The sequence below is a fragment of the Felis catus genome, chromosome A2 (assembly GCF_018350175.1).
Source record: "Felis catus isolate Fca126 chromosome A2, F.catus_Fca126_mat1.0, whole genome shotgun sequence".
Classification (NCBI taxonomy): domain Eukaryota; kingdom Metazoa; phylum Chordata; class Mammalia; order Carnivora; family Felidae; genus Felis; species Felis catus.
The window spans coordinates 102,758,084-102,784,663 of record NC_058369.1 but is presented as its reverse complement, the minus strand read 5'-3'; positions in this window follow the sequence as shown (position 1 = coordinate 102,784,663).

Here is a 26,580-nt window from a genome sequence, read left to right as displayed (position 1 = left end):
TATTGCCTCATTAAAATTCAAGCTGTGGCTTCTAAACCAGATGGGTTAGCAGAAATTTGTACATAGCTCATGAAAGAAAATTGCTTATTTGCATTGAAAAAAACACTGTAGTTTGGACAACATTCCGGAAAACAAAAATATAGGTGGTAACCATGAAAATTTACCTTAAAAAAACACAAACCCTATTTCTTTTAATATAAATGTATACTTTTGAATTTAATATAATTTTATCAGACTAAAAAATTGTCTACAAGAAACAGGACATGATAAAAATGTAAAAATATTTGAAATATTAATGTCAATTGTAAATTCATTTAACATTGAAATTCATTAAACAGGTGGGTAAAAATAAACCAAATGGGTAAAGGATATCATGCTTTATTCAAGTGCAAAAATCTTAATGCACCGAAAGAAGCAGAAAGAGAGATATTTCTTATTCAGTATGCTCATTAACCACTACTTTATAGTCAGTAATGACATGCACACTTTGTAGAAAATTTTAGAAAATAAAGATTGATAATTGTTGGAAACAAACATAAGAACAACTGGAAAATAGGATTTTCCCTTCATATTTATAGTAAAAAAAACTATATAGGTTACTTTTACATTGTTAATATGAAAAAGGAAGTATGGGAATTATAACAAACTCTATTATTTTCAAGTTAAAAAAAAGATTTTAGGGGTTTTAAAAACAAGATCCACTCTAAGCCTCTTTTTATAAGATGACTTTAAGTGCATTACATAATTTAAAAATATTTTTTAATAAGGTGACTTTAAACATATCACTTCATTGGAAGACATGGGAGGACAGATAAAATCAACATAAATCAAGATTTTCAGAGCCATTTAGAATACTCTCAACTCACTTACTTGGGTATTACATCACAATTAAACCAATGGTGTGAGAATGTAGGTATGATTTTTAACAGCTAAATGGAATAACAAAGTTTTGTCTCTTAACTATATATTTTATCTGTTTGTGAAAATAGCTCTTATTCTCCTCCACAAAATAAGCATACTATGATACAGAACTGATAAAAAAAACTTTAAGTGATAATAGCTTATTGGTTTATTAATAATTGTCAACTACTGTGAGCTTGTCACTGCTCTAGACAACTGGGAATTCGGGAGTAACTGAGAACAATTCCCCTCCTTCATAAAGCTTAGAGTCAAGTCTTCACTATTAGTTTCTATTTGCCCTTTATATTAAGAAAGCATTTTTAACATCAACAACATTTTCATTATTCTCTAGAGACACAGAGTGCTTTGTTTAGTTGTGTTTAGTATTCACCTTAAAAACAAAATGCTATAAAAATTTTTGTTGAGGTAAAAAAAAAAGAAAGCATTTCTAGTCATTTTTATTTTTAAACTGCACACACCAGAAAAAAAATGAAATATAGGCAGAAATATTTATTTTAAGGCTAACACAATTGCTTTTTGTAAACCGATTTACTTTATGTAGATTACTATAATCAATTTTCCTCTTCACAGTTAAGAAATTTATTTATTTGGGGAGGAGACTAGAATTATTTGCATATATTGTTTCTTCATATCATTTTGCCATAAGGGCAGATGATTTAACATTCAAGAAGCACCAAGACATAGAGACAAGTCAAAAATAACATGAATAGGTAAGAGAAAGTGTACCCAAAACTCAAGTGTGAATTATAAAGGATATGGCAAATTTAATGTTTTGGGTTCCTAATATGGAGAATTATCTTACTCTTTTCAAAGCAGCAGAAAGGGTTTTAGCTGAATGAAAAAAAAATACCCACAATCAACCTACCTATTAATAAGAGCTGTCAGTCTCAACATTTCAGAGGAAAACGGCAATGAAGATATAACACATACATATTAAGGGAACTATTTTTGGTTTAGGAACCTGTAATTTTTGTGTAACAGTTAAAGTGTGCATCTGTTCTCTTATTTCCAATGAGGGAAAAACATGATCATCATCTGAAAGCATTTTAGTATATTTTTTAAGCAAATGTGTTTTTTACCCAACAATAAGTCACTAGAATAGGCGTAAAATGAAAATGAAAAAAGACACGAGACAAATTAAACATTATGGCAAGTTTTCTACTTTCCTACACTTACAAAAGAGTTACTTACCCATTTGTGTGAATCTAGGCCTAGTATTGGTCTGTAAATGCACTACCATGTTCAGGAGCCAGGGATACCATTAAGAAAGAAAGTCCTCAAAACTGGCTTCTTGAAAAAAAAATAAGGATATTCTCATATCCTTTTATTTATCTCATCTCCTTTTGTAACTTTTGTTTCCCTCCATTTATGCTGCTGTGACATCAAGTAATGCTCATGCTTCCAGTCCCTTCTATGTGTTCTCACCGCCCCCGCCCCCCCGACTCCTTTAATGCCATACATCAACAAATACCTGGCCAATCTTTCATCCTCTCTGAGTCTTTAAAATGACCGATGTGCTAATATTGTTTACATCTTAGAGGGAATGTTCTACAGAGTTTTAGAAAAGGCTCTGAATTATGTTCAGTGTCTGGAATCTTTACAAAGTATCTCATCTTTCCTCAAATTATTGCAACATTAGTAGAGGTGCAAGTAATGCTTTAATTTTTAAATGGTCTGCAAATCCTTAGAAATGAAATTGAGCTATCTCAGGCTACATACTATGTCCTGCATCCTTGGTTGTGGATATGCAGAAAGTAATAAAGAGGGAAGGAATAAAAAAAAAATGAATAAATTCTAAATTTGTCTCTTGAACAACTGCAATAAGGACTTTTGACTTCCCAGTTAATCTTGAGTTGCCTTTTTTTTTAAATCGATATAATGAGAGTATATTTGCTAATGTAGAAGGCCCTATCTTCTGAAAATGGCTTCAGAAAAAGATAGTATAATTGTCCTGATGTCCCTTCCTCCTTCTACCTAACCCTTTAATCAAACATATATATTCAAGTACATAAAATTTTAAATGTATAAAATTTGCATTTCGATAAAATACTTTAAATTGGTTCTACTATATCATCAATGAAAAAATTTAAATCATCCAATATATTATTATAATAGGAAGCTTCCCATGGGAGGAGATGATAATAAAGACAAGAACAATTGGGATTAATTGAATTACTGAGCAATGAAGGAATAGACAGGATGATTTCAACAAAATAAAAAAGAGTAACAATATACATACACCCTCATGAAAGGAGGTTTTGGCATCCAGAAACATAACACCCAGCTAAAAGCAGGCAAACAAAATTTTTTTTAAGAGGAAAGGGAATTTTTCCTATTCCAAAATTGTTTTGTTAGATTCAAATGAGTTGTGAAGGTCACCAAGATAATAATCTAAATAGCTTTAAATATTACTTTAATTTCATTGGCACAGTATCTCAGAGCAAGAACACAACACCAGAAGATGATATCCAGACAATCCCAAGATTACTCAGGTCATTGACACTCACTGAATTTATACGATATCACTGAATAAGTTTCCACAGGAAAAAATGTTGCTATGGGTTGGACATTTGTAAAAGCTCATTTCATGTCACTAATTTGTAGAGATAAGAAATAAAATATTATGCATTTATAAATTTAAAAAGTGAGGTTCTGATAAATGTAAAAAGAAAAAAAAAACTTATGGCCTTAATCTCACAAAAGAATTTCCCTTATATTACTACTAATATAAACACTCTGCTCAAAATATGAGGACCAATATCTAGGTGCCAAGAAATGTGTGGACTAGGACTACCTTGAGCACAGGTTTTCAATGGTTTTCTGGACACTTTCTTGTATATCTCATTGTGTACTGCAGTACAAACAGAACTAGTCAGCAAGAAAGTTTGACTGATAAAGCATTTGTCATGATAAGAAAAAAAAATTAATTAGATAAAATCAAGGAAATGATGACTGCTAAACCATTTACATTCACAGACATGTGCACTACTTGATTATTTGCCAAAATCTTGGTATTTTTAATGTACAGAATAAGGACAAATAAATATAGTGTATAAATAAATGATAGCTAACAATATTTAGCATTTGTTATTTTAGACATTTTAGATCTCATAGGATGTTCTTGTACTTTAGTCTGAAAGGGAAATTTTACATTAAAAAAATTTTTTTAACGTTTATTTATTTTTGAGACAGAGAGAGACAGAGCATGAATGGGGGAGGGTCAATGAGAGAGGGAGACACAGAATCTGAAACAGGCTCCAGGCTCTGAGCTGTCAGCACAGAGCCCGAGGCAGGGTTCGAGCTCACGGACCGCGAGATCATGACCTGAGCCAAAGTCGGATGCTTAACTGACTGAGCCACCCAGGCGCCCCTACATTTTAGAAAATGTAAACAGAATTAAAAATTATTTTTCTAATAGAAATGTGGATACAAAATGAAGTAAATCAGCTACTGAAGAGAAGGTAAATAAATTAGCAAGAAGTTAGAGTCAAAGACAAAAAGAATGAGTGCTTGATAAAAGAAGGAGGATTTATTAATTAGCAAATATCTATGTAGTACTCACCATATGTCAGGCCATGTTACAGACTTGTTTGTGTATGTGTGTGGGTGTATGTGTATGTATTCCTAATACCAGTCCTATTATCCCCATTTTGTATTAAGGAAAATGAAGTATAGATATAGTCACTAACTACCCATCATTGATGCAGAGCTGGGTTCAAACCCAGGAAGCTCATTCCTTAGATGTGATCTTATATGCTATAAGACGTTGCCCTTCAAGTAATGCTACTAAAGAATATGTATACAAGAGAATTTAATAAACCAAGGAAACGGAAAAATAGAAAAAGATCAAATATGGTTTTGGGATTAGTTACTGAGACAAGAAAAATAGTTAATATCTCTCCCCATAAAGCAATTCTAAAGTTGCCTTGGTGTCAAGAAAGCACAGGCAATTTTGTCCTTTCCCTTCGAAATCCAATTTATGATGTCCAAGGCTGTAAATATTCAGCAATAGCTGTGATCTATAAATATTTAATACAAATGAAGTCATAAGTATAATTCAGACTAAATGCTAATTAAAAAATATAAAGAAGATTGGTAGTTACTTTTCCCCCCAAACTTCCAGATGGTATTTAATCAGTATACGTGACTATATTTAAGAACTGCATAATTTAAATAATAATTGAAAAGCAATTTGCCAGTTACAGCAAGCAGCGCTGGGAAAGTTTCGGTGACTTTATCACAGTCCTTTTACTACATATTTGTTCCATAATTATCCACTGTACTACCAACTTCCTTTTATCTGGTTTAATAATTCTAAAGTATTTTGTCTTTACAACCTAGAGAAAACAAGTAATATATAAACCACTCAGAGATTTAAAGAAGCTAGACATATTTGACTACAAGCAATGTAAGAAGACTCCAATCATCTTAATATTCTACTTATGTTAAATAATAATCCCAAAGATAGCAAATCATCTCACAAAGCATCTTAAGTAGAAGAGATAAGAAATCATTTAATCAGTTAAACTAAACATCCAACAACTATTATTAACTGATACCAATAACTAACCCACACATGCTCAACATAATTGAGCAGAGATTAACAAGTGCAATTGATTTTTTTATTATCCCTGTTCAATTAAGTGTTAAGTATGTATGTATGCATGTATATATATGTATGTATACATGCATGTATGTATGCATATATGCATTATCCATGTGTTTCATAGATTCCTAAAGGTTTAATACCAATTTCATCACAGGCTAAACTTTTTGAACCATAAGCATACAAAATTAATTAACAACTTGTGTTTATATTCCAATTAATGTCTACTCATTTAGTTGAGCGCACATTAAATTTCAGTGTGTTAGGCTTTATATATAATGCAATGCTGTCTTGGTAAGAGGGGACTAGATAGATTCATTCATTCGTTCATTTGAGATAAAAGGTTGAGTTTAGTCTTCTGAGTCTTCTATCTTAACCATCACTAAAACCATGAAAATTCTCACTGAAAAATAAGAGGTTGCAAGTTTATAAATGCTCTGATAAAGTACTTTGTGCTGTGGCCAAGAAAACGGTGTCTGAGTGAGTTAGAATTTAAAAGAACTGTAGAAGTCACCTAGCCTTATTATACAAATGAAGAAACTAAAGCCTAGATTAAGTAATTCACCAAAGTTTTTAAAATGAGTTTTTATTTGAACTGGAAGTAAATTCCATGCTCTCTGCACTATAACCTGTGGTCTTTTAAAGCACACTAGATTTCTAAATTATATTGTCTGGAACAGAGTTCTGATAGATGTTAATCGCTACTTTGAAGAGGAAAAAAATCCCAACATCAAGGATATTTCAAAGAGAGTTACATTGTTACTAAGGCATGAACATATTATAAAGAAACCAAAAGGGATAGTATAGAAATCCAAGGCTGTGAATACAAACTTTGTTACTAATACAAATTAAAGTGATAAGAAGAGGGAGAGCTAACCAAGCATAGAAGGAGAGAGTCATGTGTGGAAGATCATTTTGAGAGAAGTATGGTTTCATCAGAGACAAAAATAGACAAAAGTGACTTCACAATAGAATGTGATAAGTTAAACATGTTTACACTAAACCCTAAAACAACTGCTAACAGAACAAAACAAAGAGAGCTTGTTGCTTAAGACAATAAAGGAAATAAAATTTAAACATAATAAATCCCAAAGAAGACAGAAAAAGTGGGAACAAAGAATAGATTGGACAACCAGAGAATAGATAGCAAGATAACAGGATAAAATTTAACTATATCAATAATAACATTAAACTACTGTGGTCTAAACCCTCCAAATAAAAAAGGAAGAGATTTTTAGACTGGATAAAAGAGAAAGTCAAAACAATATGATACCAATAAGGAACACTCTTTATAAAAACACAAATACATTAAAAGTAAAATGATAGAAAAAAAATAGCCCATGTGAATACTAACCAAAACAAGCCTTTCACTGGCTATACTAATATCACACAGGATTGACTCAGAGAAATTAATCAAAAGGACATAACATTAAAAAAATATCTATGACCTTAATAACCAAACATAGAATACTTAAAGCAAAAATAATTAGAACTGTGAAAATAGACAAGAAATAGACAAGTTCACCATTTTGGTCAAGGATATGAATATCCTTCTTTCAATAATTGATATAAAATGTAGACAGCATATCAGTAAAATTATTGAAAAAACAATTTCAACCAATTTGACCTAATATACATTTGTAGAACAGCAGAATATACATTTTTAAGTGCACATGGAAAATTTATTAAATACATAATATTCTGAGCCATAAAATACATTAATTCTGAGCCAATTAATTTAAATGGATTCAAATCATACAACGAATGTTCCCTTCCCACAATGGAATTAAATTAGAGATTGATTCTTAAATGATATCTGGAAAATGACCAAATATTTGGAAATGAAATATAATCCATGGCTCACAAAAGAAATCAGAAAGGAAGTTAGAAAATATTTTGAACTGAATAACAATGAAAAAACAACGTAACATAACTTGTGGTTTGTGCTAAGGTAGGATGAGCATATTGGAGGGCATGGATTTACAGCACTAAATGCCTATATGAGGAAAGAATAGTCTTCAAATAACCTCAACTTAAACTGGGAAAAGACATAAAATAAACTCTAGACATGCAAAACAAATTAAATTATCAAAATAAGAGTGAAAATCCATGAAAAAGAAAAGGGAAAAATAATACAGAAAATCAATGAAACTAAAACTTTTCTTAAATCAATACAAATTAATAAACCTCTTAGTTGGACTGATCAGCAAAAAGAGAAAAAAGGAATAAATTACCAGTACCAGGACTGAGTAGATGACATCAGTGTACATTCTGTAGATATGTACAAGATAATGAATGAACGTCATGAATAATTTTATGCTTTTAAATATGACAGATTTGATGAAATGAAAATATTTCTGAAAGACACAAACTATGAAATGTCATGCAAGAAGAAATAGATATCATGAATTATTCTATGTTTATTAAAGAAATTGAATTTGAAGTTAAAAGCCTACCAACAAAGAATATTCCCAGGCCAGTTAACTTTATGGATTAGTTCTACCAAATCCTTAAGGAAGCAATAATATCAATTCTACACAATCTCTTCTAGAAAACTGAAAAGCAAGAAATGCTCAACTCACTCTATGAAATAGCAATACCAAAACTGGACAAATATGTTACAAGACAATGAAACATACCAACTGGTATACTTCATTAATGTACACACCAAAATTTCAAGCAAATTTTTTGCAAAATGAACCTAACAATATAAAAAAGGATAATACATGTCAAGAATAATTTATCACAGGAGTGCAAACTTGGCTTAAAATTCAAAATCAATTAGTGTAATTAACCATATTAAAAACAAAAAAATACATGATCATTTCAATTAAAAAAAAAAAACTTCTATAAGTTGTATCAGCCATTCCTGATAAAAGCTCTAAAAGAGAGTATCTTCAATCAAATAAAGGGCATCTATGAAAATCCTACAGCTAACATCATATTTAGTGGTGAGAAATTACATTCTTCACTTCTAACAATAGCAACAAGACAAGGGTATTTGCTCTTGCCGTGTCTATTCAATACTGTATTGGAGGTTCTAGTCAGTACAAGCAGGCAAGATAAAGAAGTAAACAGCATTCAGACTGCAAACGAAGTAAAACTGTCTTTACGGATAATTTTATCATCTATGGAGAGGAGAAAATTTCATAAACTTATACAAGTTTAGTAACATTGCAGGATACAGGATTAATATAGTAAAAGAAATTATATTTCTATGTATCACTAATGCATAATCAGAAATTGAAGTTTAAAAATACCCTTCATTTTTTGAGAGAGATAAAGGGTGAAAATGAGTGAGGGACAAAGACAGAGAGGGAGAGCAAGAGAAAAGCAGGGCCCACCCAAAGCAGGGATCATGTTCACCCAAAGACGGGCTCGAGTTCACCCAATGTGGGGTTCAAACTCACAAACCATGAGATCATGACCTGAGCTTAAGTCAGATGTTTAATGACTGAACCACCCAGTCACCCAAAAATACCCTTTAAAATAGCAATAAAAATATAAAATACAAAAAAGCACTCAAGATGTGCAAATCAAAAACTGTAAAACAGGGCACCTGGGTGGCTCAGTCAATAAGCATCTGACTCTTGATGCAGGTTCAGGTCATTATCTCACAGGTTCGTGGGATTGTACCTCATGTTGGGGTCTGTGCTGACAGTACAGAGCTTGCTTGGGATTCTCTTTCTCCTTCCTCTCTCTGCCCCTCCCCACCCCCACCTCTCTCTCTCTCTCAAAAATATATTTAAGAAAAAAACTATAAAATAAAATAAACCTGTAAAACAATGAAAACCTACCCAAGAAAGGAAGAGAAATACTTTAGTCAAAAGGTTAAGATACCAATTTCACCTAAATTGATATATATATATTCAATACAAACTCAATCCAAATTCATGAAAGTTTTGTTTTTTTTTTTTTCTTTAAAGAAATTCACAAAGAGGTTCTAAAATTCACATGAGAGGGAGAGGTCAAGATGGCAGAACAGCATGGAAGTTTTTTTGAGTCTCTTGTCCCCGAAATACAGCCAGATCAACACTAAACTGCACACCTAGAACTGATTTGAGGATTAACACAACAATCTGCACAACCTGAGTCACAGAACTCAACAGGTTCGTGGTGCGGAGAGGTGAACGGGGGGAGAAAGCCATGGAATGCACAGAGTTGTTTTTTCTTAAAGACAAAGCAGCTAGAGAGAAAAGAAAGGGTAGGCAAGGGACTGAACAAAAAAGAGAGAAAGGAGAAGGTTTAAATTCCATTAAGACTCAGCAAACGGGAAGTGCAGAGTCTGAAACTCTGGAGCTCAATACCTGGTGATGTTCTGGTGGGAAGGGCGAATCCCCAGAAGCAGAGTGAAGTGCAGGGGCGTCTTCCGGCCACATGGGCCAGGCAGCTCCCCTGCTGAGAGGACATTCGGTACAGGTGGTACAGCATCCCCATGAGCAAAGGTCCCAGCAGACTCCAGAAAATGGTCACATCCACTGGTTTTGGCACAAGGACGTTAAGGGTGAAGCCTCGTGCCAGATGTGTGTTTTAATTTTCCATAACACCCGAAACACTGCTGCTACACAATCACTTGAACTGTTTCTGGGGTAGGCTGGCACCCAGCTGCAGTCTCTGGGCATCGGCAGCAGCACGTCCCACAGACGTTCCTGGGTGCAGCCGGCACCCAGCCATTACTCCATTACTTGATGAGACGCTCCCCCAGAAGGTCTGAGCAGGTCAAAGCCACAGTCCCTTAGAAGTGAGAGGTCGGGAAACAGCCGCATCTGAGATAAAACTCAGGAGGGAGGTACTGCCCGGCAGCCTGACGGCTTGGTCACAGACAGTGTAGAAGCGGGGAGTGGAGGTAAGCCGGAGACAAAGGAAGGGTGCTCAATTGCTGGTCAGGGAAAGCAGAGAGCTCTGATACTAGAGACTGGGTAGAGACTGGGTAGCTGGGTGATGCTGCTTTCACCCCTCCCGCACATGCGCCTACACACCTACAGGCACCACAACAATCCAACCCAGTAGGCTAACCAGCGCCATCTAGTGGAGAACAGAGCCATTACACTAAGTCCTGCTGAACCAGGCCAACCTCGCTCTTCAGTAACACAAGCCTCTCCACCTGCTTAGTTAACAAACCATAAAGTGCTTCATAGTTTGACTTCTAGGGAAAACCCATGTAATTTCAATTATACTCTGGTCTGTTTGTTGGGGGAAACCCATGTAATTTCAATTATACTTCAGTCTGTTTGCTGGTACATCTATTCAATTTTTTTTTCTTTTCTTATTCTTGAATACAGAAAGAGAAAAATAAATTATTTTTATTTTCCATTTCAATTAAAAATATTTTTCATTAATTTTTTCTACTAAATTTTTTACTTTTTTGTAAATTTTTAAAATTCTATTTTTTTTACTTCCATCATTTCATTTTATTCTATTTCATTGTATTCATTTTTTCAAATTTTCAAACATATTCCTTTTTTTAAATTTTCCCCTTTTTTTCTCTGATCTATCAAGCTCCTTTCAACAACCAGAGCAGAACACACCTAGGATCTAGCGTCCTTTATTTGATATTTTTGTGCTGTTTTTAATTATTTAATTTTATTTTTTTTCTTTACCTTATTAATTCCTTTTCTTCCTTCAAAATGATGAAATGAAGGAATTCACCCCAAAAGAACAGGAAGAAATGACATCCAGGGACTTAATCAACACAGATACAAGCAAGATGTCTGAACCAGAATTTAGAATCACAATATTAAGAATAGTAGCTGGGGTTGAAAACCGATTAGAATCCCCTCCTGTGGAGATAAAATCTAGTCAGGATGAAATAAAAAATGCTATAACTTAACTGCAATCTTGAAATGGATTCCACAGAGGCAAGGAAACAGACAGATAAGGCAGAGCAGTGAATCAGTGATATAGAGGATAAACTTATGAAGAACAATGAAGCAGAAAAAAGGAGACTAAAGCAAAAGAACATGATTTAAAAATTAGAGAAATCCGTGACTCATTAAAAAGGAGCAACAGCAGAATCATAGGGGTCCCAGAAGATGAAAACAGAGAAAAAGGGGTAGAAGGGTTATGTGAGAAAATCATAGTGGAAAACTTCCCTAACCTGGGGAAAGACACAGACATCAAAATCTAGGAAGCACAGAGGATTCCCATAAGATTCAACAAAAACCAGCCATCAACAAGGCATATCATAGTCAAATTCACAAAATACTCAGGCAAGGAAAGAATCATGAAAGCAGCAAGGGAAAAAAAAGTCCTTAACTTATAAGGGAAAATGGATCAGGTTTTCAGCAGACCTATCCACAGAAACTTGGCAAGCCAGAAGGGAGTGGCAGTATATATTCAATGTGCTGAATCAGAAAAAATATGCAGCCAAGAATTCTTTATCCAGCAAGGTTTTCATTCAAAATAGAGAGAAAAAAAGTTTCCCAAACAAACAAAAACTAAAGGAGTTCAGGACCACTACACCAGTCCTTCAAGAAATTTTAAGGGTGGCTCTCTGAGGGCCGAAAAGACAGAAAGAAAAAAAAAACTAGCAAAAGCAACAAAGACTAGAAAGGACCAGAGAACACCACCAGACACTCCAACTCTACATGCAACATAATGGCAATAAATTCACATTTTTCAGTACTCACTCTAAACATCGATGATGTTTAGAACTAAGTGCTCTAATAAAAAGACATAGGGTAACAGAATGGATAAGAAAACAAGATCCATCTATACGCTGTTTACAAGAGACCCACTTTAGGCCTAAGGACACCTTCAGATTGAAAGTAAGGGGATGGAGAACCATCTATCATCCTAATGGTAACCAAAAGAAAGCCGAATAGCCATACTTATATCGGACAATCTAGACTTTGAAATAAAGACTGTAATAAGAGATGAAGAAGGACATTATATCATAATTAAGGGGTCTAGCCACCAAGAAGATCTAACAATTATAAACATTTATGCTCCAAATGTAGGAGAACCCAAATATATAAATCAATTAATCACAAACATAAAGAAACTCATTGATAATATTACCATAATAGTAGGGGACTTCAACACCCCACTGACAGCAATGGACAGATCATCTAAAAAGATCTACAAGGAAACAATGGCTTTGAATGACACAATGGACCAGATGGACTTAACAGATATATTCAGAACTTTTTGTCCTAAAGCAACAAAATACACATTCTTCTCCAGTGCACAAGGAACATTCTCCAGAAAAGATCACATACTGGGACACAAATCATCCCTCAACAAGTACAAAAAGATCGAGATCATACTGTGCATATTTTCAGACCACAACACTATGAAATTCAAAATCAACTACAAGAAAAAATTTGGAAAGGTAACAAATACTTGGAGACTAAAGACCATCCTACTAAAGAATGAATGGGCTAACCAAGAAGTTAAAGAGGAAACTTAAAAGTACATAGAAACCAATGAAAATGATAACACCACAGCCCAAAACCTCTGGGACACAGCAATGGTGTTCATAAGAGGGAAGTGTATAGCATCCAGGCCTTCCTAAAGAAGGAAGAAAGGTCTCAGATACACAACCTAACTTTACATCTTAAAGAGCTGGAACAAGAACAGCAAATAAAATCCAAAACCAGCAGAAGACAGGAGATAATAAAGATTAGAGGAGAAATCAATGTTATCAAAACCAAAAAAAACCAAAACAAACAAACAAAAAACAACAACAGTAGAACAGATCAATGAAACCAGAAGTTGGTTCTTTGAAGGAATTGACAAAATTGATAAACCCCTAGTCAGTTTGATCAAAAAGAAAAAGGAAAGGACCCACATAAATAAAATCAAGAATGAAAGAGGAGATCACAACTAAGACAACAGATATACAACCCAGCAATTGCACTACTAGGTTTTTATCCAAGGGATACAGGTATGCTGTTTTGAAGGGACACATGCACCCCAATGTTTATAGCAGGACTATCAAGAATAGATAGTCAAAGTATGGAAAGAGCCCAAATGTCCATCGATGGATGAATGGATAAAGAAGTTGTGGTATATATATATATATATATATATATATATATATATATATATATATATATTACTCGGCAATCAAAAACAATGAAATCTTGCCATTTGCAACTATGTGGATGGAACTAGAGGGTATTATGCTAAGCAAAATTAGTCAGAGAAAGACAAATATCATATGACTTCACTCATATGAGGACTTTAAGATACAAAACAGATGAACATAAGGGAAAGGAAGCAAAAATAGTATAAAAACAGGGAGGGGAACAAAACATAAGAGACTCTTAAATATAGAGAACAAACAGAGGGTTGCTGGAGGGGTTGTGGGAGGGAGGATGGGCTAAATGGGTAAGGGGTTTAAGGAATCTACTCCTGAAATAATTGTTGCACCATGTGCTAACTAACTTGGATATAAATTACAAAAAATAAATAAGTTATGGGGCGCCTGGGTGGCTCAGTCGGTTGAGCATCTGACTTCGGCCCAGGTCATGATCTCACGGTCTGTGAGTTTAAGCCCTGCGTCGGGCTCCATGCTGACAGCTCAGAGTCTGGAGCCTGCTTTGGATTCTGTGCCACCCTCTCTCTCTGCCCCTCCCTCTCTCTCTTTCTCAAAAATAAACATTAAAAAAACATTTTTTAATAAATAAATTATAGAAAGTTAAAAAAAAGTTCAGGAAAATTAATTAATTCACATGAGAATGTAAGTATCTTAAAATAGCTAAAATAGTTTTTCATTTAAAAAAACTTTCTAATATTTATTTATTTTTGAGATAGAGAAACAGAGCATGAGCAGGGAAGGGGCATGGAGAGAGGGACACACAAAATCTGAAGCAGGCTCCAGGATCTTAGCTGTCAGAGCAGAGCCCTACGTGGGGCTTGAACTCACGGACTGTGAGATGATGATCTGAGTGGAAGTCAGATGCTTAGCCAACTGAGCCACCATGTGCCCCGCTAAAATAACTTTTCAAAAGAACAATGTGGGAGTACATATGGAGTTCTACATATAGAACGAAATCAAGATAACTATCCAGTTTCATATGTTTATACAAAACTGTAGTAAATCAATATCGGTGGTATTGACTCAAAGATACACAAATACATCAATAAAGCTGAGTAAGGGTCTGTTAAGAAACATACATATAAGTGGTGAACTGATTTTTGACAAAGATGCAAAGACAATTCAGTAGAGGAAGAATAGTCTTGTCAAAAAACAGATCATAGACATAAATATAAAACTCAAAACTATAAAGTGTGTAGAAGACAACTATAAGTGAAACTTTTCAACCTTGGATCACACTAAGTTTTCTGAGATATAACATCAAAAACATGATACATAAAAGAACAAATTTAATTAGTTTTTATCAACAGTAAAAACTTTTGTGCTTTCAAAAAGCACAGTGAAAAGCATAAAAAGACAAGGCACAAGTTGGGAGAATAAATTTGCAAAGCATATATTTGACAAACGTATTATTTCCACAATATATAAAGAACTCTCAAAACTCAATATTAAAATACAGACACACACACACACACACACACACACACACACACACACACACACACACACACAATTAGAAAATGAGCACAGTTTAAACAATCACTTCACCAAAGAAGGTATGAGGGTCAAATAAGCACAGAAAAGATAGTCAACTTATTAATCATTAGGAAAATGCAAATTAAAACCATACTGAGATGCTGTGATTAAACCCAGTTAGTAAATGGCTAAAATGAAGACAGATCAACTATAACAAGTGTTAGAAGGCATATGGAGCAAGTAGAATTTTCATACAATGTTGATGGATGTTTGAAATGGCAAAATCACATTAAAAAAGAGTTTGGCAGTTTCTTAAAAAGTTAATATACACTTTCAATATGGTATAGTCATTCTACCTATAGATATTTACACAAGAGGTAAAAAGCATACTCCCCTACAAAGACTGGTACATGAAAGTTTCTACAATTTAATTGTAATAGCTAAAAATTGGAAACAATACAAATGTCCACCAAGAAGTGGATAAACAAACTGAGATATCCTCATAATAGAATACAACAAAATGAATTAACTGTTGATACATGCTATAGCATGGATGAATTTCAAAATATGTGCTGAAAGAAGTCAGACAAAAAAAGAGTATGCATGGTATTAATCCATTTAGATAAAATTATAGGAAATTAAAGTCAATGTATAGAGACAGAGGTGCCAGGGAAGGGGAAGTGTGGAAACCAAGAATTACCAAGGGACATGAGGAAACATTCGGGGTGATGTCTATATTCTTTATCTTGATTGTGTAGAAGGTTTCATAGATATTCATATAAATCAAACCACATCAAAATATACACTTAGTATGTGAATTTTATTTTATGTCAGCTATACCTCAATAAAGCCACTAAAAAATGGAAGGGAAATTAAGACATTCAGATCAACAAAAACTGAGAGAATTCTTTGCTAGCAGATCTGCTCTACAAGAAATACTTAGTGAATCTTTCATCCTGAAAAGACACTAACTGAAAAACACAAGAAAAAAACAAAGAATGCTGGTAAAAGTAATTTCAAACTTAAATATACCAGACAGTACAAATATATATTGTTTATACATTATTTATTCTTCTATATAACTATAAGCATATATGCAACTAACATCAGAACCCAAAAAAACATGAAGTAAATTGACTGAATTGAAGGGAGATATAGTCAGCAATAACTGCAGACTATAATGCCCCATGTTCAAGAAGTGATAGAACAAATACACAGAAAATCAACAGGGAAATATAAAATTTCATAGGCCTAATGGGTATGTATGGAATAATTCACCCAATAACCATAAAATACACATTCTTCTCAAGTACACACAAAACATTTTCTAGGACAGACCACATGAAATCTCAATACACTTTTTAAATATTTTGTAATGTTTGGGGCGCCTGGGTGGCGCAGTCGGTTAAGCGTCCGATTTCAGCCAGGTCAGGATCTCGCGGTCCGTGAGTTCGAGCCTCGCGTCGGGCTCTGGGCTGATGGCTCAGAGCCTGGAGCCTGTTTCCGATTCTGTGTCTCCCTCTCTCTCTGCCCCTCCCCCGTTCATGCTCTGTCTCTCTCTGTCCCAAAAATAAATAAAAACGTTGAAAAAAAATTAAAAAAAATATTTTGTAATGTTTATTTATTTTTGAGAGAGAGACTGAGGTCGAGTGGGGGAGGGCACATAGAGAGAGACACACACACACACACACACAGATTTTGAAGCAGGCTCCAGGCTCTGAGCTGTCAGCACAGAGCCAGACATGGGGCTCGAACTCACGAACCGTGAGATCATGACCTGAGCCCAAGTCGGAAGCTTAACCGACTGAGCCACCCAGGCACCCCTGAAATCTCAATATATTTAAAAGTGCTCGTTACATAAACGGTACTATATTAGAAATCAGTGTCAGATAGAAATTTAGGAAATTCACAAATATTTAGACGTTAGACAACATACTCCTAAATACTCAGTGGTCAGATAAGAAATCACAAAGCAAATTAAAAAAAATGCACTGAAATAAATGTAATCAACCCCTAACCTTTCACATTAACAAACTAGAATAAAAAAGCAAATTAACCCAAAGCAAGCAGAAGAAAAGAAATAATAAAGATTAGAGCAAAATTAAAACAATATAAATAGAAAATGTATATAACAAATACAATTTGAACAAAATCAAAAGTTGGTTCTTTAAAAAGACCAACAGAATTGACACCCTTTAGCTAGACTGACCAAGATAAAGACAGAGCAATTGATTTAATAAAAACATAAATAAAAGGACATTAATATTGCTTTCACAGAAATTAAAAGATTATAAGAATGCTATGAGCAACTGTATGTCAACAAATTAGACAACTTAGATGAAAGGGAAAAAATTCTAGAAAAATGCAAAGTGCCAAAATTGACTCCAGAAGAATTAAAACTATAACCACCATGTTATGCATTAGATCCTCAGACCTTACTCATCTTATTAAGTGTTCTCACATATACAAAAAACAGGTAAATATGTGAGGTGATGGATGTTTAATTAACTTGATACGGGAATCCTGTATATGTCTATCAGATCATCACACTGTAGACTTTAAATATCTTACAGTTCTATTTGTCAATTATACCTTGATATAGCTGAAAAAAGGAACAAATAGAAAATCAGAATAGATATATAACAAAGAGATAGAAATAGCAATCATTTTTTTTTTTTTTCCCACAAGAATAAGCCCAGGGCTAGATTGCTTCACTGGTAAATTTAGCAAATGTTTAAATTTTTTTTTTCAACGTTTATTTATTTTTGGGACAGAGAGAGACAGAGCATGAACGGGGGAGGGGCAGAGAGAGAGGGAGACACAGAATCGGAAACAGCCTCCAGGCTCTGAGCCATCATCAGCACAGAGCCCGACGCGGGGCTCGAACTCCCGGACAGCGAGATTGTGACCTGGCTGAAGTCAGACGCTTAACCGACTGCGCCACCTAGGCGCCCCAATTTAGCAAATGTTTAAAAAGGAATTAGCACCAATACTTCAAATCTCTTACAAACCTTAGAAGAGAAGGAAATAGTTTCCAAATCATTCAAAGAGGTCAGTATTATCTTGATACCAAAATCTAAGACATTACTAGAAAACAGCAAACCAACATCCATTACACATGTAGATGTAACAATTCTCAACAAAACTACCAAACTGAATTCAGCAACACATGAAAAGGATTATATACTATGACCAAATGCTTAGTGATGAGAAATTGCATGCTTTTTTTCTACAAACCAGAACAAAGAAAGGATCTCCCCTGTCATCATGCTTATTAATATTTTATTGGATTATAATATTTATTGTACTATAATACAAGAAAAGTTTGGGGCGCCTGGGTGGCGCAGTCGGTTAAGCGTCCGACTTCAGTCAGGTCACGATCTCGCGGTCTGTGAGTTCGAGCCCCGCGTCAGGCTCTGGGCTGATGGCTCGGAGCCTGGAGCCTGTTTCCGATTCTGTGTCTCCCTCTCTCTCTGCCCCTCCCCCGTTCATGCTCTGTCTCTCTCTGTCCCAAAAAAAATAAATAAACGTTGAAAAAAAAAATTTAAAAAAAAAGAAAAGTTAATAAAAGGTATACACATTGTGTTGAAAGAAACAGTATTGTCCTTGTTCAAAGATAACATGATTGCCTTGTAGAAAATTCCAAAGAATAGGGGCGCCTGGTGGATCAGGAGGTTGAGCATCCGACTTCGGCTCAGGTCATGATCTCACAGCTCGTGGGCTCAGGCCCCACATCGGGCTCTGTGCTGACAGCTCGGAACCTGGAGCCAATTCTGTGCCTCCCTCTTTCTCTGCCCTTCTCCTGCTCATGCTCTGACTCTCTCTCTCTCTCTCAAAAATAAATAAACATAAAAAAAAAGAAAATTCCAAGGAATAAACAACAATAACATAGTTCATGTAACTAATAAGTGATTATCTCAACAGAATTCAAGATGAATATTCAAAAGTCAAATACTCTATATCAGCAATGAACAACTGGGATTTGAAATTAAAAATATAACACCATTTTCATCAACACCAAAATAAAAAGAAACACCTAAGTATAAATCTAACAAAATATGCATAGGATCTATACGTGAAGAACTATAAAATCTCATGAAAGAAATCAAAGAATATCTAAATAAATGGAGAAATATTTCATGTTCGTGGTTTGGAGAATCAATATTGTTAAAATATAAGCTATTCCCAAATTGGTCCATAGATTCAATGCAATTTTAATCAAAATTCCAGGAAACAATTTTGTGGATATCAACTAACTGATTCTAAATTTTTATAGAAAGGCAAAAACCAAGAATGACCAATGCAGTGCTGAAGAACAAAATTAGAGAATTAACATTACTCAGCTTCAATAGTTATTATAAAGCTACAGTGATCAAGACAGCAGTAGTACTGGTGAAAGAATAGACACATAGATCAATGAAACACAATAAAATGCCCGTAAATAGACCACACAAAAGTATTTAGCTGATCTTTGTCAAAGGAGTAAAGGAAATTCAGTTGAGAAAGGATAGTCTTTTTAACAAATTGTGCAGGTACAACTGGATGTCCACATGCAAATAAAAAATAAACAGACTTTATACATTTCATAAAATTAATTCAAAATGGATCATAAACCCAAATATAAAATAGTAAATGATATAACTTTCAGAAGAAATGATATGAGAAAAATCTAGGTAACTTTGGGTTTTGTAATGAGTTTTTAGATACAATACCAATACATGAAAAAAAAATTGGTAACTTGAACTATATTAAAATTAAAAACATCTGCCCTACAAAAGACACTGCTAAGAGAATGAAAAGGCAAGTCACAGACTGACAAAAAATATTTGCAAAAGACATTTCTGCTAAAAGACTTGTATCCAAATAAAGAACTGTGAAATCTCAATAGTAACAAAACAGACAATTAAAAAATGGGCAAAAGATATGAACAGATCTTCCATCATAAATATACACAGATAACAAATATGCACATAGATATGCAATATCATCTGTCATTAGGAAATTGTAAATTCAAACAACAGTAAGATACCACTATACTCCTATTACAATATCTAAAACCCAGAAATCAACAAAATGAAATACATGTGAAGTTACAGTTCAACAGTAACTTTAAATTATTATTGGTGGGAATGTAAAATGGAAGAGCCACATTGGAAGACAGTTTCTTACAAAGCCAAGCAAAAGCCTACTAGACAGTCCAGCAATCATGTTCCAATTGATATTGTGTTTTGGCTCAGTTGAGAAAAAAACTTATACAAAATTTTGCACAAAAATACTTACGGTCATTTGATTTATAATATTTATAATATTTATTTATTAAAAAACTGGAAGCAACCAAGATGTCCTTCATTATGTAAATAGACACACATTATCCCTATACCCCTATATGGCATATGGTATATCCCTATAATGGCATATTATTCCATGATAAAAAGAAATGAGATATTAAGCTCAAAAAGACATGGAGGAACTTGAAATGTTTACACTAAGTAAAGGAAACCAGACTTTAAAGTCTATGTACTACATGATTCTAACTACATGATTTTCTGGGCTTGGCAAAATTATAAACATATTAAAAAGATCAGTGACTGCCAAGGATTTAGGGAATAAGAGAGAAATGAACAGATGAATCACAGGGGACTTTTAGAGTATTGGAACTATTCTATTTGTTATTTTAGTGGTGGATACATGACATTATGCATTCGTCAAACTGGATACAAGCTGTAGTGCTTGTGCTATAAAACATATGTTCTCACACATGTACATTGCAGTTTAACAATTATATAAGTGAACAGTGAGTGGTGGGAACCAGGTTTCTTGTTGTTGGACTGGACATTTACATATTAGCAAAGAGAAACAATTGGAATGATCCATGTGGTAATGGATTAGAGTCGGAGAAATCATTAACACTACACATTTAACTTAGATACAGGAGGTTGCATATAGACATATTCACAGATATATGCATACAGTATTAGTATTACTATTAGTATTAGTATTAGTATTAGTATTAGTATTAGTATGCACACACATATTTTCATGCTTTGTCACTGACAGAGTCTAAAAGCAATGACACTCCAATTGCAACAAGCACAACTGGTCCCAAATCTTTGGTCTCTTAATAAAAGGAATCAGGGCTCCTTGGAGAAATGGCTGATTTCAGCCAAGTGATTTCAGCCGAGTAATCTCCCAATGGTAAAGCTGGAAAAATCTGAGTAGCCAAATAAGTAATTTAGGATTGGTTTATAACCTAAAGTATAAAATAATTATCCCAAAGTTCATACTTCTATAAATGAATGAGTAAATTTATAAACAAGAGAAGAGAGACAGCTTTCCCATGCAGAAGAATTCTAATTAAATTATATAGGTGCTCCATCCTAAAGAAAGGGGAGCATAACTCCCCACTCTTTAAGTGTGGATTGTGCATAGTGGCTTGATTCTCAAGAGTAGAGGTTGGAAAAGGGAAAAACGAAAGTAACTTTACAGTGGAGAATCCTGACAAACTACTTCAGCCAAGTAATCAAAGTCAACATCAAGTCATAAATCATGTTGATAAAATGTACCCTTGATAGAATGTGATAAAGATAGCACTTTAACTCTGTTATCTTATTTAGTCTAATAATGAGAAAAACATCTGACAAAATTCAGTATAGAGGCTTTCTACAAGACACCTGACCAGTACTCCTCAAAATTGCCAAGGTCATCAAAAACAAAGGAAAATCTCAGAAAATGTCACAAGCAAGAGGAGTCAAACAAGAGATAACAACTAAATGCAATGTGGTATCCTGAATGAGATCCTGGAACAGAAAAACAGCATTAGATTAAAACTAGGGAAAGCTGAATAATATAGAGACTTTAATTAACACAGTCCATCATTATTGACTAATTGTAACAAATGTATTTTATTAATGTAAGGTGTTAATAATAGGGGAAACTATTGGGGGGATGGTATATACTGGTATATATTGGAGCTCTCTGTATTATCTATTTACTTTTTCAGTAATTTTAGAATATTTCTAAAAATAAAGTCTATTAATTAAAAAAAACCTTGGGGCGCCTGGGTGGCGCAGTCAGTTAAGCGTCCGACTTCAGCCAGGTCACGATCTCGCGGTCAGGGAGTTCGAGCCCTGCGTCAGGCTCTGGGCTGATGGCTCAGAGCCTGGAGCCTGTTTCGGATTCTGTGTCTCCCTCTCTCTCTGCCCCTCCCCTGTTCATGCTCTGTCTCTCTCTGTCGCAAAAATAAATAAACGTTGAAAAAAAAATTTTTAAAAAACCTGTATGAAACTATTTATATAATATTCTTAAAAAGATAAAATTATAGAAATGGAGATCAGATTAGTGGTTGCCAAGGTTAAGAAGGGGATAATGATAGGAGGAAAGTGGGTTTGGTTGTAAAATGGCAACATGAGGGATGCTGGTGGTGATAGAGATTTTCTGTATCTTGACAGGATTAATAACAATATTCTAATAATGATACAGTACTATAGTTTTACAAGCAGTTATCACTGGAGAAACCTGAGTAAAGGATACACAGACTCTCTCTGGATTACTTCTTTCAACTGCATGGAAATTAGCAATTATCCAAAAATTAAAAGACTATAATTTTTAAAAATAGTCCAGTTAGTGTTTTTATGTAGAGATCTGTTTTTCCAATTATGGATTATGGACATTAAGTGGAAAATTCTTACCTTTATTTAAGTAGTCATTCTTATCCTGTGTGGTACCTACTTTGTAAGCCCTGTCCTTCCTTCTGTTTTATTTGATACCTAAAGATGTGGTTAATCCAAAGGAGGGGTCCTATTTCCGTAACCAACTGAGGAGAGAATATATATAACTAGTCAAAATCCTGTCCTTCATCCTGACGTAAAATACTTGTCTCCTCTTTGTTGCTGACTTGTGGACCCAGTTCCCCGTCATGGTGAAAAACTCAGGCAGATTCCCAGGATTGACTCTGTTGTTCAGTCAACCTTTTTCAAAGGCTTCAGAAGTTAGATCAAGACTCCTACAGATGTTGGCCATAATAAGCATAAAAGCACAATTCTGTTTTCTGTTTTCTTCCTTCAGAATATGGGGACACAGAGATGCTATAACCTTCCTTTTAAACTAAGACTGGTCTGATCATATATTCTTTAAGGGGCTAAGAGTACTGCAATTTCCCCTCCACTCTACTGAGCTTAGATGTGTTTTGATAACTGAATTTATAAAATGTAATAGGCTTGAACAAGCACCAAATTGAATTATCTTTAAGAAAGGATAAAGGACAGGCTACATCACAGTATGCACGGCACCAACATAGTAGGGGTGTGTGACTGCTCTATGCTCAGCGTCTGATGTCCCGGTGATTTCATACTCCGCATTTGTTTTGGTCACAAGAAATGAAACTAAATATGTGTAGACAACCTCAGCTCAAGGAAGCAATAAGCTATAGAGTCCCATTAGCCTTTGCTACCAGTTAGTCTCACAGCTCCTTCGGATGTATAGATGAGCACTCATCCCCAAATGCAGTTGCACATCATCAATACTGGTTGCTCCTCACTTAATAAACAATGTTGACCACAAATTTGGTTCAGTAGATAACCTTAGCTAGGTTCTTATCTATCTTGTATTTGGTGTAGTGTGTCTTTAACAATTCTGCAGTTTACTTGATAAGGAGAATGGACCACACAGCAAATCCTCAAACACACCTAAAGGTAGAGCAAAAGGCACAGAGCCAGCGATTTATCCTTTCCTTCAGGTATTAGAGAAGGTTTTATGGAGGTGTTGCCTTCAGTACCTGCAGAAGACCCTTTATTTTCTAGCATGTCGTGTCAGGGCATTTGCAGGGATGTAGCTGTGGCATGGGATCTAAGAGCCAGATTAGGGTGAAAAGTGGGGTGGCCCAACATGGTATGTCAGAGCCCATGTGAGTTGTGAAGAGTGTACAGGTGAAGAAGTACTCTAGTGTGGTGTATAAGACCCCACGTAGAGTAAGGAGGAAATGCATGGAGAAAAGCATCCCAGCTCGGGTTGCCAGAAGCTGAAGGTAAAGCAACGAGGGTATTCAGCAGAAACACCATAGAGTAAGAGGTGTCAGATATTGAGCAAGGTGAGAAGAGCTTCAGTGTGGCAGGCAACCTGGCAATTGGTTATGTATATGCTCTGTCCACTAAGAGGGCTGGACAGTAACAAAACCTTAGAGCAATGAGCACACCTACTAGACAGCGTGGCTTCTACATATCATTCTCCACTAAGTGAAACCAGGAATCCTCAGAAAAATGCTGACTTAAGGGCTGGGGCAAGGAAACTACAAGAAGACCTGGGGGCATCTTGTGCCATAAAGCAAAGAGCTCAAATAATGTAGATACATTAAAAAATCACTATGACCAGTTACATGCCTTTCCTATGACCAAATAAGAACACTTTAAGGATAAAAATTAATAATGATAGTAATAGATCTTAATCCGTCAACAAAATAAAAAACCATGAATCTATTTAAATATAAATTAATAGGTTAAGATGTGAAGTTTGATGAGAAATAAGATATTCATATATTTTCACTCTACTTTCCCAAAGACTAATTATTAATTACAAGAGGAATAAGAGTAACTTTACCCTGGAAAAGTCTCACCAATACCACCTTAATCAAATGATCAGAGCTATCTCTTTGAGATGGGACAAAGTGAAACAACGTGCTCCCTCATAGGTTGCATTTAGAAAACTAGGGGGACCTAGGTGGCTCAGTTAGTTAAGCATCAGACTCTTGATTTTGGCTCAGGTCATGATTTCACAGTTCGTGAGTTCGAGCCTCACATTAGGCTCTGTGCTGATAGTGCTGAGCCTGCTTAGGATTCCCTCTCTGCCTCTCACTGGCACATTCTCTGTCTTTCTGTCTCTCTGTCTCTTTCTCTGCCTCTCTCAATAAATAAACTTTAGAAAAATATGTCACCTCTGTGGTATTAGTTCCAAATATATAAAACTGAATCTAATCATGAGAACACATGGGATAAAACCCAAATTAAGGAAGACACTGCAAAATAACTGAACTGAATTTTTTTAAATCATGAAAGTCATGGAAAGATTGAGAAATTGTTCAAGTAAGGAAAACTAAAGAAGTATGGGAACTAAGGTCATTATCTCTAAATAAAGAAATCATAGATGATTTTAAAGTCCTTTTTAATATTTTTGCATTAACTTCTAATTTATCTACAAAGAGCAAATAAGACATGTTTCCTAGGAATATACAGAATAAATATATACTAATAAACAGAATGCTAATGAATAATTTAAAGAGCAGATTAAACTTAAGTAAACTTAAGTAAAAATAAAAGCCATATCTTTTAGGCTATTTACTTATATGTGAATTGTAATAGATTCAGAAACCTCAGTGACACTGACATTTGACCTTCTCTTTCTATCATATCCTGGGAGAAAGGTAAATATTTTTGAAATTAATTTCATTCTACTTTCCTATGACATGTTCAGTGGTGGAGAGACATAAGTATTAAACTTGATATTTTATAGGTCATGGTAATATAGACCAACAAGTTGCAAAATGTCTTAAAGAGCTAAAGGCCTTGATAATGACACTGGCCCTGCCACTCACCAATTCAGTCCTCATGTGCAGGTTATTTGATCTTTCTGTATCACAGTTAGTCATTTATGATTTAAAATTAGTGGATGGAATGATAGTTGTTAATGGAATTCCTACAAAATTTATTTTTTCATCTTTTAATATATGACCATGCTTTTTAACAATATTTATATTGCTCAATTTTAAAATATAAGTGCATAAATAAGATTAGGAAAGATTTTGTTTACTATCTCATAATCAAATTAGTATTAACATTTCAGTATAATAACATTGTGTTTCTTGATTAAAAAGAAGACATTTTCTCATACAGAGTTAATATTTTATTGACCATTACTAATGACCAGGATTTTCTTTTATCCTGAAGAGCCAATATTGCTATTATAACCTTAATGTAGTGTAACTAGTTGAAATGTGTTGTGTCATTGCAAATGATCAAATAACTGGATTAGAATTTTTTAGCAATATATGAAAATCCTTCTGGTGAAAAGCTCAGTTCTCTTGTTATAAAATATCTCCAATTATTTAGACATTTGTTATTATTCATAGGCATCTGTAAAAAGAAAAGAAAAGAAGAGAATAAAAAGATAAGAAAAAAAAAAGAAAAGTGTAACTAAGAGATATGCACAATTTCAATCACTGGTATTTTTTTATTGTCTTTAATTTTTACATTTACATTATGTTTCTTTTCTTTCTCCAAATTTTTATTTAAATTCCAATCAGTTGGAATCTATTGGAACTATAATATTAGTTTCAGGTGAAGAATTTGGTGATTCATCACTTACAGACAACACCCAGTGCTCATCCAAGTGCCCCACCCATCACATATTTAAACCATTGCCCTGTCCACTTCCCCTCCAGCAACCCTCAGTCTGTTCTCTATAGTTAAGAGTCTGTTTCTTGGTTTGCCTCACTTTTTTTCTCATTTGTTTTTTTTTTTTTCATTTGTTTTGTTTCTAAATTCCA